Source organism: Miscanthus floridulus, chromosome 5 (assembly GCF_019320115.1).
Source record: "Miscanthus floridulus cultivar M001 chromosome 5, ASM1932011v1, whole genome shotgun sequence".
NCBI classification, from domain to species: Eukaryota; Viridiplantae; Streptophyta; class Magnoliopsida; order Poales; family Poaceae; genus Miscanthus; species Miscanthus floridulus.
The window spans coordinates 51,968,219-51,984,187 of NC_089584.1; positions in this window are offsets into that span (position 1 = coordinate 51,968,219).

Genomic DNA, 15,969 nt, shown 5'->3' on the forward strand with positions numbered 1-15,969 from the left:
TCACTTTTAGCCCTAAAACTAATTATGTAACTTGTATGATCATTAACTAATATTTGTATGACTATACTAGACCAATGCCTGCTCGACTTAGGATTATTCTTTTATTCTTTCTCTTTATTTTATCCTTTGAGGAATGCCAAGTGTGTGTCCACTATCTTGAAATCATCTTTCTTACCCCTGTTATAAACATTTGGTGTACTTGCAAGCATTATTATTCAAGTTCATATCCATACTTGACTCTTAATCAAATGTCTTCCTTTGAGAAAATATAAATAGCGATACCTTGAATACTTTCAGGTGAAATGCTACAATGATAGCTCCATGCGCTTGCGGATAAATATCTAAAATTGTAAAGGAACTATCAAGGCTATTACTTAGTGGCATTACTAATCTTTAGTGATGGTGCTAAGAAATACCAACAAGTCACTTCTAGCATAGTTGCTGGGGATACAAACCTAGTAGCTACGCTAAAAAGTGCCAACAGTGCTTGGTGGAGAAGTGCCCCCATTCATTTCCAAGCTTCTCCAAGCTTTGTAACTTAGTAGCTTAGTAGTAGAAGTAGTCTAGTAGTGGAGTACAGCATGAGCGGAGCTTGTCTTGAGTTCAGAAGAGTCTTTTGGGTCTAGTATAGCTCATTTGTAATTCTTTTATTTTCGCATTTACTTTATTCAGTACTTTATTTTTAGTACTTTATTTAGTAATTATTGTTTTGCTTAGTTCAAGTCTTTGTTCATTATTGTTCCTCATTAGTGAGCTTAGGTGCTTGTTACTTGGCATTAGTGGCATAGGTTATCTTCTAATTAGTAATCTTTCGTTAGTACTGGTTCCACTGTCTGGTTAGGGTACTTTGATCCCATTTCATCAGAGCTCAGATCAAAGTAGTAAGCCTATAGATTAAGTGAGGTGCTTCGGCTATAGATTACCCGTGGATATGGATAGGCCTCCGGATAGATTGTGGTAGTTGGCAAGTGGTGGTAGCCTTGTCCATCCTATGTATTCCACCATGTTAAGTCTAGTTATTAAATCATAAGGCTCGTAGCAGACATTATCTATTTAACTCTCCTAGTTGGTAGACGGGCTGTGCCCCGAAGTACTAGCATATTTCTCCTAGTCCTTTGTTTACCCTTTATTACTGAAAGATAAACTGCTCGCTCTCCCACCTAGCTACTCTATTTCTAGAGTAGCTTGTTTAGTAGTTTACTAGGTAGTTTACAAACAACCATCATTATCGTTCAACCACTTAGGATACACTTAGGCTTTCCTTTAGCAATCCTAACATGTAAATATAAATTTAGCCTCCCGCCTTCCTGTGGGAAAAATATAAATTTGATACACGGTACTCACCAAGCGAAGTGCTACACGATAGTTCTGTGCGCTTGCGGAATCCCTCCACTAGTCATTAAGAAGTATCAACAATGACCATGCTGGAATGTACGATGATGCTAGAACAAGACATGATAGATTACCAGTCAAGTTTACTCGCTTCTCCCTCCCTCGGTCTCTCAGCCACTTGGGTCGGGAGAACCCACCTCTCTACTATAACCTAGCCCCCAAACTCTATATAAGGGTGGCCCGGCCTCCCTTCTAGGGGGACGAGATCTCTGAGACTTCATTCAGCCACTCATTCTACCGATTCGTCCTACCTCGAATCCCTTAGCTTACACACTCTCATTGTAAGACCTCAGAGCACTTGAACCAAGGAACACAAACTCGCTACCCTCTCTAAGACTAGACATAGGGCTTTGGCCTAAACCAGTATAATTTCCTTATGTCTTGAGTGCTACCATTGTCTTCCTAGAGTAGCGTGATACTCATAAATTCACTCGTTGGTTTAGAAAACACTGACAAAGAGCCCATTCTTTTGTATGTACAAGAACACTTGTTTAAAGATAGAAACTATAGCAGAGAGGATCTCCACACAAGTGTTGAAGCATCATATGCTCCTCCAACCAACCTCATTCTGACCTGGGTATCTTGCACCTTTCAAAGAAAGCACCTATCATATACCAGAATTTTGACATCGTTCAAGGCCTCCTCAAGGAAAGTATGAGGTATTCAATTTCTTGCATTCGTCCCTTCATAATGTCATTGAAAGGACTTTTGGAGTCTTGAAGCAGAAGTGGCATATTTTGAAGGGCATGACAAGTTTCTCACCTCATACTCAGAAGCATATCATTACGGCTTGTCTTGCATTGCATAATTTTATTCGTGACAGCAATTTGCATGATAAGGGGTTCGAGAGATGTGATGCTGATGAGGATTATTCGGTATAACATACGAGTGGCACAACACAAACACAAAGGGGATGGTAGTGAGGATGTGGAGAACGAGGATACCATGAATACCATTCGTACTAGGATAGCTAATGCTTTGGTTAGGGGCATTACAGGTATTTCTTACATAGCCTACAATTTGACAGTAGCTCTAACCAAACGGCCTTTTGCTTTTCCCACAACTACTTTCCCACAACCCATAGCAACTTTTCTAAAAGCCATAGCTCAACCAAATAGGGCCTAAAGAGATAGGCAAAGAAAAAAAAGTAAAGATAAAAAAGAAGAAGAGAAGAAACAAGTTACAATCTAAAACCAGCTTGATCATCTCACTCTGAAGTTGTTTATGAACTTCCAACTGTTTGCTCCCAATTCTGTGTCCATACTTCGATACTATTCTCCTTGCCTCTTTCTTGGTTCTACGTTTACAGAGTTCTAATGTTTGCACAGGGTTATTTTTTATTGCTGAGCATGAGGTTGTAACATTATCAACGACTTTCTTATTTCTTGCCAACCAAATATTCCTGGCCACCGCTATTATTTTTGTGTGTTACAAGTTCAGACTTCAGAGCCCGGTTGGTGTGTGTGATTTTGCTCTGGAGTCAATAAAGATGTAGCTATGTTTGTCCCTCAATTTAGTGTTAGGCCTATTGCCGTCCATACCTGCCTTGCATGAGGGCATGTGAAAAGCATATGTTCAACATTTTCTTCTTCATTGTAGCCATAAGGACATGATGCATTATCTATGATGTTTCTTCTTGCCAAAATATTTCTTGTCTTCAGTCCTCCCTTTATTGCTAACCAAGAAAAGATCTTGAATTTTTTAGGTGCTAGCGAAGTCCATAAATCTTTTGCTATTGGGCAAAGAGTCCCTCCAAAGGAGAGTATGAAATAAGTTGTTCTAATTGTAAAATTCATTGTTGGCCCAAATCTCATTTTTGATCCCTTGTATCTTCCAGATCTATTAGATGGATACCATCCAAGAGATTCAGTAAATGCAGCGGCTCCTGTTCTGCTCTTTGTGAGGTTAAATGTCATGTACGAATTTGCCAACCTCCTTCTGATTTGCAATCTTGCACATACTCCCTCTGTCCTAGAAAGAACATCATCATAGCGTTTGAAATCTATCCCCAAAAGACTGTCTTTTAGCATAGGTCCCACCTGAGATTCCTTTCTCTAGCTCACCCCATCCCCTCCTTCGTCATGCTCTCCATCCCTCTCTGCTCTGTTCCTCTGCTCTCTTCCTCTCCATCAGCAAATCCTTACTCTTCTCCACGAAGTGGCACTGCTTGAGGCTACGCAAGGGCGACAGAGATCCAGCCCTCCCTCTGCTCCTCCCATGCATGCTAGGTCTCTCCCTTTCCCTCACCACCAGAGAGGAGCCCAGGACAAGGGGGCACAGAATCGATGGATCCGACCGGGATGGAGCAACGGTGGATGACTAGGTGGGTGGTGCCTCTATGGCGGCGTGCAATGCGAGCAGACTGGTGGTGTGGTTGTGGCCTCTCTGACGGCACTCGATGTGGAATAGAGCGGTGGCAAAGCGAGCATAGGTGCGGGCTAAGGCCTCCCTTGTGGCGCTCTATAAGGAAAATGAACCCTAGGTCCATTTACTTTGGATTTTGGTGTTTGATGACCAACACAACCAAATTGAACTAATGAATTTGCAAGTAATTGTTTTGTAGTTCAATAGGGTGCAAGACGTGACTTGGACGAATGCGACATGATGATCCCATGATCAACACCATAAGCAAGACCCTAGAAGCACAAGAGAAGACCCAAGATATCAAGCAAAGTCCAAGCACAAAGATGGGAACCAAGCCGGACGCAAGATCACGAAGAAATGAGCTTGGGAGAGGTGATCGGATGTGGCCCTAGGAGGACCGAACATGTCCGATCAGTTGCTCGGCAACAACAGGCGTCAGTAGCTATGACCGGACGCTGAGGATACAAGTGACCTAACGTGATGATGACATTGTTCACTGTCGTAACAATAACTCAGTTCTGACCAGATGCAGCAGCACTGGATGACTGGACACACAAAGTGCAGCGTCCGATCGAGTTGAGAGAGGTTCTAGAGCGATGCCAGCGCGACCAGACATGTTCGATCGAGTGAGACCGGACACGGCCTAGAGTTCGATCAACGCGCGCGCTCTAACGGTTGAGAAGACCGAACGCGTCTGGTCAGGACGACAGCAGTGTCTGGTCAGTAGCAAAAAGTTGGGTTTCGCCCCCAACGACTACTTTCTCGGTGGGGCTTATAAATAGGAACCAGCCATTTGAGAGGTGGAGAGCTAAGGAAACATACCAAGAGTGTTGATACACCATTTTAGTGATCTTCACTTGCATAGTGCTTTGTGATTCATTAGGTGATTAGCGTAGGTGCATTGCAAAGTGCTTAGGTTGATTAGACCACCACTTATGCTCTTGCTCTAGGTTTAGGCCTAGTGTTTAGTGAGGTTTGCATACCTCTTACCACTCGGTGCTTGCACACACCATTGTTGTATATTGGAGGGGCTTGTAGTCTTGCGAGATCCCACCAACCGCGTTTGTGGTGTCACCGCCACCGTGTACCAAAGGGAACAAGGCCCACGGCGGTTTGGCCAGAAGCTTGATAGTGAAGACAGTGGGGAGCGATCCGAGAGAAGCTTGCCGAAAGGCACACTAGACACCCACTTACGCGTGGGGAAGGCCCAAGGCTATTCACGAAGTTACCTAGCCAGGAGCTTAGCCCTTGCGAGGGATTCCTTGCAAAGGGCTCCAACGAGGACTAGGGGGAAGCTTGTGCGCTTCTCAATACCTTGGTAAAAATGCCGAAGTTGTCGACGGGAGTTTGCATATCTCTACCTTACTCCTTAGCTTCTGCATTTACATTGTTTGCATAACTGCTTTTGTGGAAGAGATAGCAACATACTAGTAAAACCGTAGTTGCACATTTAGATAGTTTTTCTTTTTGCATAGATTTTGCTAAGGATAGAAAAAGAGGCCATAGTTTAGAGTTGGAGTTTTTAGTTGCCTAATTCATCCCCCCCTCTTAGGCGTCACGGTACCTTTCAATTAGTATCAGAGCTGGTTGGCTCAATTTGGACCTTTGGCTTCATCGTCATTGAGCCGACACTATTTAGAGTGGTTGGGATGGATACCTCTAGGCCTCCACACTTTGATGGCACTAACTTCCCCTACTATAAAGCTAGAATGACTTGTCACCTTGAGGTGGTAGATTTGAGTGTTTAAAGAGTCACTCATGACGGGATGAAACCCATTAAGAATCCTGATAAACCCACAAAGAGTGAAGAAAAAGAAATTCATTTTAATGCTAGAGCTAAAAATTGCTTGTTTGAATCTTTTAGTATGGATGTGTTTAACCAAGTATGCACTTTAAATATGGCACATGAAATTTGGTTAAAACTCTAAGAGCTCCATGACGGCACAACTAATGTCCGTGAGCAAAAATATTGTCTAGCTAAACAAAATTATGATTCCTTTAAAATGAATGATGATGAGCTTGTTCGTGATATGTATTCTCATTTGAATCTAATTATCAATGAGCTCCATTCAATAGGATTAACAAAGCTAGTTGATGCAGACATCGTGAGGAAGATCATCTCTGTGCTACCATAAAAGAAATATGCAAACATCATCACCATCCTTCACAACATGGAGGACTTGAGCACCATGACCTCGGCCATAGTCATTGGCAAGATAGTGGCATTTGAAATGTCACGCAAGATGGGTCAAGAAGAAGCCTCTTCATCAAGCAAAGGCAAAGCTCTCACATGTAGTGAGAAAAAGAAGATGAAGGGCAAGCAAGTTGAGACAAGCTCAAGCTCAAGCTCCTCAAGTGAAGATGAAGAAGAAGATGAGGATGATGATGATGATGACAAAGAATCAAGTGATGATGATCAATCTTCCTCCTCCACCTCCGACCTTGATAAAGAATCTATCAAGCTTATCAACAAGGTGGAGAAGATGATCCAAAAACTCAATGTCAAGGGTGTGCCTATCCAAATTCAAGATTTCATCTTCACTAATCAAAGAAATAAGCAAAGAAAGAAAGGATGCTATGGATGCGGCGAGTTGGGGCACTTTGTGGAAGTTTGTCCAAACAAGACCACACCCAAAACAAAGAAGAAGGCGTGCAAGAACAAAGCCCTCACATCAATAAGGTCATGGGACGATTCTTCAAGTGAAGAAGAAGACCACCACAAGAGGTGCAGGCACAAGCACTCATCATCAAGCACCTCACGTGTGTGCCTTATGGCACGAGGTAACAAAAAGCCTATCCCTAGTGATAGTGACAATGATAGTGACAGTGATGATGAGTTACCTTCTTATGATGAAATTGTGCACCAAAATCTTAACTTTGCTAAAGTTTGCACTAGTCAACAAAAGAAGCTTGAAAAATTAAAAGAAAGGGGAGAATTTGTAGGACCAAAAGCAAGCCCAACTTCATCAAGATAACACCATCAAGGGAGTGAAGAAGCTTAATGAAGGACAAACCTTGGTTTGCTATGTGTGCCACAAGGAAGGCCACAAGTCCTATGAGTACAAGGTGAAGAATGGGGGAGGAGCTAAGAAGAAAGAGAAAAACAAAAAGGAAACAAGCAAGCTCTCCAACACCTACACCAACAAGGTGGACAAAAAGGCCTCCACACCTTATCTCTTGAAGAAGAAGAAAAATGACATGGTGGTGGCCATCAAGGTCAACAAGCAAGCCAACAATGGGGCCAAACGCATTTGGGTGCCAAAGGAAATCATTTCCAACATGAAGAGCACCAAGAAGGTTTGGATCTCGAAAGGGAAGTGAGAAGTCCGATGGACTTTGGGGAATTTAGAGACTTGGCAAAGTATGGGTGCAGTTCATGGGGTGCATCATTATGGACAAGGTAATTGCCAAGTGGGTTAGTGAATACTATGGACCCAAATTCCCCTTCCCATGTTAGGTAACTAGATTTAATTTCTTGCAATTTCAATTAGCATCTAGTTCCTTTTTATGCCTAGGTTTGCATTTGCATGTTTAATCTTATGTCTTGCATACACTAGGTATATCTTATGGTAGGCTTGCTCGGTTTCACTCTTAACCCTTGGAGCAAACCTACATAGTTTAATTGTTTAGGAGCATGGCACATAGCTTGTTTTACAATTGTTCATCTAATATGTGCCAAAGTCCAAATTGTAGATAATTTCTCCTGAATATCACTTTCAAAAATAATTCTCACATTCATATGATGTCATGTTTCAAGTGGTATTTTTTATTCTAAAATCAATGTGCATGTCTCCTACAAGTATTCCATACCTGTATGCACAAATTTAGGGGGAGGTTACTCTACAAGTTGGATGCTTTGAGACTAACACCTTTTCAAGCTTATCATGTGTGTAGTAGTCTCATTGCAAGAAAAATGGAGTCCCTGGAGTGAAGCATCATACTTCAAATATCCACCACCTATTGCAAGTGGTATAAATCAAATTGGTTTCTACATATGGTATTTCTAAACCGATATCATCATGTTGATTTCACTTTGGTATTTATATGTTTTCTCCATGCATTATATAGATTAAACTCTCTTGAGCATTAATTTGCCAATTATGCATAAACTACATTCTCCATCATATGTATGCATATATTTAGGGGGAGCTTAGTCTATGTAATGTGAGAGTCAAATTTCGTGACCTATTCCACTCCACATACAAAGGATCACAAAGTTTGACCCTCCCTTGTGCTACTAATGTCTTCCTTTTCGGTGTTTGATTCCAAAGGGGGAGAATTTATAGGACCAAAAGCAAGCCCGATCATAATAATTTATAAGTGGTAATGGCCTGAGAAAGGGATGATAGTGGATTATGGAGTTAGGGAGAGGCTTAAATCCATAATGCCACATGGGGATATTTGCAAGGGCAAGATAAGTTTTCAAAGATGTTTACATGTGGTATCTTTTAACATCATATAACCCTGCCCTTTGCATTGCATCCTAGAAAGTAAATAGTCTTTAAATTCCAAAATTTTTATTATTTACTTGTTTTGGTCGTGTTGTCATCAATCACCAAAAGGGGGAGATTGTAAGAAAAATGGACCCTATGCCCATTTACTTTGGATTTTGGTGTTTGATGACCAACACAACCAAATTGGACTAATGAATTTGCATGTAATTATTTTGTAGTTCAATAGGGTGCAAGACGTGACTTGGATGAAAGCGACATGATCCCACGATCAACACCATAAGCAAGACCCTAGAAGCATAAGAGAAGACCCAAGATATCAAGCAAAGTCCAAGCACGAAGATGGGAACCAAGCCAGATGCAAGTTCATGAAGAAACAAACTCGGCAAAGGTGACCGAACGCGGCCCTAGGAGGACCAGACGCGTCTGATCAGCTGCTTGGCAACAGCAGGCGTCAGCAGCTATGATCGGACGCTGAGGATTTAAGTGACCGGACGCGATGATGACACTGTTCACTATCGTGACAATAACTCAGCACTGACCGGACACAGCGGCACTGGATGACCGGACGCACAAAGTGCAGCGTCCGATCGAGTTCTGAGAGGTTCTAGAGCGGTGCCAGCGCGACCGGACACGTCTCATTGAGTGAGATCAGACTCGGCCTAGAGTCCGATCAACACGCGTGCTCTAACGGTCGGGACGACCGGATATGTTCGGTCAGGACGACAGCAGCGTCCAGTCAGTAGCAGAAAGCTGGGTTTCACCACCAACAGCTACTTTCTCAGTGGGGCTTATAAATAGACCCCCCCCCCCCAACCAGCCATTTGAGAGGTGGAGAGCTATGGAAAATACCAAAGGTGTTGATACACCATTTTAGTGATCTCCACTTGCATAATGCTTAGTGATTCATTAGGTGCTTTGCGAAGTGCTTAGGTTGATTAGACCACCACTTATCCGCTTGCTCTAGGTTTAGGCCTAGTGTTCAGTGAAGTTTACATACCTCTTACCACTCAGTGCTTGCGCGCACCATTGTTGTACATCGGAGGGGCTTGTAGTCTCGCGAGATCACACCAACCGCATTTGTGGTGTGGCTGCCACCGTGTACCAAAAGTCACACTAGAGACCCACTTGCGCATGGGAAAGGCCCGAGGCTATCCACGGAGTTACCCGACCGAGAGCTTGGCCCTTTGAAAGCTCTAGTTTGGTTTTGGATAATTGATGAAACCCTAAGTGCTAACCTAGTTTATCAAAGTGATTATGAGATAGGTAGCACTACTCAAAGTGATGAAGCAATGACAAAGATCATGACAATGGTGATGGCATGGTGATGATCAAATGCTCAAACTTGGAAAAGAAGAAAGAGAAAAACAAAAGGCTCAAGGCAAAGGTATAAAATGTAGGAGCCATTTTGTTTTAGTGATCAAGACACTTAGTGAGTGTGATCACATTTAAGATAGATAGCCGTACTATTAAGAGGAGTGAAACTCGTATCGAAATGCGGTTATCAAAGTGCCACTAGATGCTCTAATTCATTGCATATGCATTTAGGATCTAGTGGAGTACTAACACCCTTGAAAATGTTTGTGAAAATATGCTAACACATGTGCACAAGGTGATACACTTGGTAGTTAGCACTTTTGAGCAAGGGGGAAGAAGACAGAGGAGATGCCAGCGTCGATCAAGTGATCGGACGCTGGATCTGAATGCACTGGTCGCTGACTGCCTGCGTCTGGTCGCGCTGACTTGGCGGTACAGTAGCTAGGGTATACCACCGGACGCTGGGCTATGTCCGGTCGAGGTGGACCGGACGCGTCCGATCGAGGAAAAATGGATTTGGACCCTTACTGTACTCGACCGGACGCTGAAGCTCCAGCGTCCAGTCAGTTTAGCTGGAGCATCCGGTCAGCACTTAGCTGTTGTGATCTGACGGTTCAGTTTTAACTCAGAGTGACAAGTGGCATAAATCAGTGGACCGGACGCTGAGTTCAGGGATCGGTTAGTCTGACCGGAGCATCCGGTTAGAGCGCGTTTTTGCCCAGTGAAGGGGTATAACGGCTCTATTTGATGGGGGCTTCTATTTAAAGCCCCTTGGCCGGCTAAAGCTCTAACTCTTGCACATTTTCATTGACATAGCAACCTTGTGAGCTTAGCCAAAGCCCTCCCACTCATCTCCATCATTGATCCATCATCATTGTGAGATTGGGAGAGAATCCAAGTGCATTGATTGAGTGATTGCATCTAGAGGCACTTGGTATTCGTGTTGCGCTGCGGATTTCGCTTGTTACTCTTGGCGGTTGCCACCACCTAGACGGCTCGGTGCAGCGGTGGAGGATCAGCATGAGTTGGTGATTGTTCGTGGCCGTCTCCAGTGATTGTGAGGGGAGTTGTATCTTCCCCGGTGGAGCGCCGAAAGGTAACTCTAGTAAATTGCTCGTGTCATTGAGTTACCTCACTTGTGGGTTAGTTCTTGCGGTGTCCTATCATGTGGATGAGGTTTGTGAAACACCTCTTAGCCGCCGAACTACCAAGTGTTGGTCGACACAATGGGGACGTAGCGTGTTGGCAAGCACGTGAACCTCGGGAGAAAATTGATTGTCTCTTGTCCTTGGCATTCTCCCGGTGATTGGCTATATATTCATCTTGTGATTGGTTCATCCCCTACACGTCGGTATAATCACCTTACTCACTTATTTACATTCTTGCAAACTAGTTGATACAAGCTCTTTAGTGTAATTAGAATTGTGAGCTTGCTTTATTATTTACATTCATCTAGTTGAGCTCTTTAGAGTAGCAAGATTGAGAGCTCTTAGTGAGTGATTACATAGCAAGTTTGTGTGCCTAAGTAATCATTGCAACTAGAATTGTTGGATAGGTGGCTTGCAACCCTTGTAGAGCTAGAGCAAGTTTGCATTACGCTATTTATCATACTAATCAAATTGCTCTAGTTGATTTGTAGATTTTTAAATAGGCTATTCACCCCCCCCCCCTCTAGCCATATTAGGACCTTTCAAGTAGTATCAGAGACGTGGTCACAGTTTGATTGAAGGCTTAACAACCTTGGTGTCAAATTATGGCTCAAGTTGTGTTCAACCATGTGGAGGGCAAACCACCGTTCTTTGATGGCACATGCTATGATTATTGGAAGAGAAAGATGAGAATGTATCTTGGTTCAATCAATGATCAAGTATGGGAGGTGACCGAGAATGACTATGCTATCATTGATCCCGATGAGCCAACCAACCAAGATAAGATCAACAAGCAATGCAATACAATGGCTCTCAACACCATATACAATGCCATTGATTCCATGGTGTTTGAGCAAATCAAGGATTGTGAAAGAGCAAATGAGGTGTGGAAGAGATTGGAGGAAACATATGAGGGCACACCGGTGGTGAAGAGTGCCAAGTTATACATCCCCAAGGACAAGTTGACAAGTTTCAAGATGAAGGATGATGAGAGCATTCCGGAGATGTTCCATTATCTACAAGTAATTGTCAATGACTTGAAGGCTTTAGGAGAAAAGATCAAGGATGATGATGTCTCCCATCGATTCTTGATGTGCTTACCTCCAAGATTTGAGATGTTGAGATTGCTCATCATAAGAGGAGGATTGAAGGATATTACCCCTAACCAAGTACTAGGTGATGTCATGACACAAGAGACATACCATGTGGAAAGGGAGGGGGATGACAAGGATGACATGAAGGAAGAAGAGGACAAGAAGAAGAAGAAGAGTATAGCATTCAAAGCTAGCTCATCATCATCTAAGAACAAGGGCAAGTCCAAGAAAGAATCAAGTGACGATGATGATCTTAGTGACATTGATGATGAAGCCATGGCCCTATTTGTGCGCAAGATGGGAAAATTCATGAAGAAGAAGGCCTATGGTGCAAGAAAGAGAAGAGATCACACCAAGAGCAAAGAATATGTGAGAAGATGCTACAATTGCAAGAGCCCCGATCATGTTGTAGCGAATTGTCCTTACAATAGTGACAATGATGAAGATGAGAAGAACAAACACAAGAAGGATAAGAAAGAAAAGAAGGAGAAGAAGGAGAAGAGAATGACCTTTCAAAAGAAGAAGAAGGGTGGAGGCTATGTAGTCACTTGGGATAGTGATGGCTCATCGGATAGTGATGACTCTAGTGATGATGGCAAGAAATCTATCAAGAAAGCACTAGCAAGTATCGCCATCAACAACAAGCCCTCCATCTTCGACACTCCATCGACATGTCTCATGGCAAAGCCTACCAAGGTAAAATATGATGAGAGTGATGATGATGAATGTGAAAGTGACTCTTGTAGGAATGATAATGATGATGATGAGGAATACTCCAAGGAGGAGCTCTTGGACATGTGTGAGCAAGTGCACGCTTGCAATGAGATGAAAAGAAAGGAGTGCAAAGCATTGCGCAAGAAAGTAAAATTTCTTGAGCAATCCTTTAATGAGCTCAATGTCACTCATGAGGGGCTAATGGATGCCCATGAGAAGCTTGGCAAAGCTCACTCTAAGCTTAAAAAGGCTCACTCCTCTCTCATTGAGCAAGTCAAGAAGGAGGAAGCCAAGAAGGAGCAAGTGATAGTAATATGTGATGTGGGACTAACATGTGATCTTATTAATGAATCTTTTCATGAACCCATCATTGTTGCTCCTACTAACACTTCTTGTAGCACAACCATTACCACTCCACCAATGAATGATACATCACTAATGGTGGAAAATGAAACCCTCAAGAAGGAGGTGAATGAGCTCACTTGTGCCTTAGGCAATGCCTATGGTGGAGATGACCACTTACTAAAGTGCTTGGGTAGCCAAAGGTTTTCTCTCAACAAAGAGGGATTAGGCTATACCCCCAAGAAAGGCAAGGCGACCTTTGTCACTCCCAAAGCTAGCTTTGTGAAGGGCAATGGTCGGTTTTGCAATAGATGCAAGCAAGTTGGGCATATAGAGCAAAATTGCAAGACTAACAAGAACAAGCTACCTAATGTATCATCAATCAAATTTGATTCTTGTTACATGCTTTATAAGGGTGCCAATGGTGTGAAGGCTAAGTTCATTGGTGCACCAATTGTGGGCCCAAAGAAGAAGGCCATTTGGGTACCAAAGTCCTTGGTGACTAACCTACAAGGACCCAAGCAAGTTTGGGTACCTAAAAAGAATTGATCTTCTTTTGTAGGTAAATTATAAAGACAGAGGAAGGCATTGGGTGCTTGATAGTGGGTGCACATAACACATGACCGGTGATTCAAGAATGTTTAATTCAATCAATGAAAGCAAGAGCAATGGGATTGATAGTATCACATTTGGTGACAATGGCAAAGGCAAGGTCAAAGGACTTGGTAAGATTGCAATATCTAATGACTTGAGAATTTCCAATGTGCTACTAGTAGAGAGCTTGAATTTCAACCTATTGTCGGTAGCTCAATTGTGTGATCTTGGTTTCAAATGCATATTTGGTGTGGATGATGTAGAGATCATAAGTGTAGATGGATCTAACTTGATATTCAAAGGATTTAGATATGAGAATCTATACTTGGTTGATTTCAATGCTAGAGAAGCTCAATTGTCAACATGTTTGATCACTAAGTCTAGCATGGGTTGGTTATGGCATAGAAGGCTTGGTCATGTTGGAATGAAACAATTGAACAAGTTAATTAAGCATGACTTAGTTAGAGGCTTGAAAGATGTCACATTTGAGAAGGATAAGTTGTGTAGTGCATGTCAAGCTGGAAAGCAAGTTGGTAATACACATCCTAAGAAGAGCATGATGAGCACAAGGCATTTGAGTTGATGCACATGGACTTGTTTGGACCAACCACATACACTAGCATTGGTGGAAACAAATATGGATTTGTGATTGTGGATGATTTCACTAGATACACATGGGTATTCTTTCTTGGTGACAAGAGTGATGTGTTTGTTGTATTCAAATCATTTGTCAAAGGTATTCACAATGAGTTTAAAACAACCATCAAGAAAGTTAGAAGTGACAATGGTAGTGAATTTAAGAACATTAGAATTGATGAGTTACGTGATGAGTTTGGAATTAGACATCAATTCTCGGCCAAGTATACTCCTCAATCAAATGGACTAGTTGAAAGAAAGAATAGAACCTTGATTGATATGGCAAGATCAATGTTGAGTGAGTACAATGTGAGCCATTCATTTTGGGCCGAAGCAATCAACATGGCTTCCTACTATAGCAACCGACTCTATTGTCACCCCATGATGGAAAAGACACCTTATGAGCTATTGAATGGAAGAAAGCCCAACATAGCATACTTCCCGGTTTTTGGTTGTAAATGCTATATATTGAAGAAAGGCACTAGATTGAGCAAGTTTGAAAAGAAATGTGATGAAGGTTTCTTGCTTGGTTACTCTACTACTAGCAAGGCTTATAGAGTTTGGAATTTGTCTAGTGGTATTCTTGAGGAGGTTCATGATGTGGAGTTTGATGAAACAAATGGTCCCCAAGAGAAAGATGAGAATATAGATGATGTAAGAGGCACTCAATTGGTCAATGAAATGAAGACCATGGACATTGGTGATATAAGACCTAGAGAGGAGATTGATGTTGAAGATGACAAGAATCAAGTGCTCTCTAACTCAAATGTGCAAGCTAGTGGTTCTCATGATCAAGTTCAAGCAAGAACTAGTGATGACAAAGTGCAAGATCAACAACAAGTGGCTAGTTCATCATCTCAACCAAGTGATCTATCAAATGCAAGCAATCAAATGCAAGTGCTTCAACCTACCAATATTGCAAGAGATCATCCCTTGGACACTATCATTGGTTATATTTCAAGAGGTGTGCAAACTATATCAAGATTGGCTTCATTTTGTGAGCATTTCTCATTTATGTCATCCATTGAACCTAAGAAGATAGATGAAGCTTTGAAGGATATTGATTGGGTCAATGTTATACATGAAGAGCTAAACAACTTTATAAGAAACCAAGTATGGGAGTTAGTTGAGAGGCCTAAGGATCATAATGTGATTGGAACCAAGTGGGTCTTTCGGAACAAGCAAGATCAAGATGGGATAGTAATAAGGAACAAAGTAAGATTAGTGGCTCAAGGTTACACTAAAGTTGAATGTCTTGACTTTGGAGAAACATATGCCCCGGTTGCAAGATTAGAAGCAATTAGGATCTTATTAGCCTATGCTTGTGCCCACTACATCAAGTTGTACCAAATGGATATGAAGAGTGCATTTCTCAATGGATACATCAATGAGCTTGTGTATGTTGAGCAACCTCCCAGTTTTGAAGATGAGAAGAAATCCAACCATGTTTACAAGTTGAGAAAGGCTTTGTATGGATTGAAACAAGCACCTAGAGCATGGTATGAGAGATTGAGGGATTTCCTACTCTCTAAGGGATTCAAGATGGGAAAGGTTGACACCACTCTCTTCACCAAGAAGCTTGGAAATGACTTGTTTGTAATGCAAATCTATGTTGATGATATCATCTTTGGATCAACAAATCAAGAATTTTGTGAGGAGTTTGGCAAGATGATGGCAAGTGAGTTTGAGATGTCTATGATTGGAGAGCTTAGTTACTTCCTTGGTCTTCAAATCAAGCAAATGAAGAATGGCACATTTGTAAGTCAAGGCAAGTATATCAAGGACATGCTCAAGAAGTTTGGAATGGATGATTGTAAAGCTATTAGTACACCAATGGGGACAAGTGGAAGCTTGGATAGTGATACTAGTGGCAACATGGTGGATCAAAAGATGTATCGGTCTATGATTAGAAGCCTA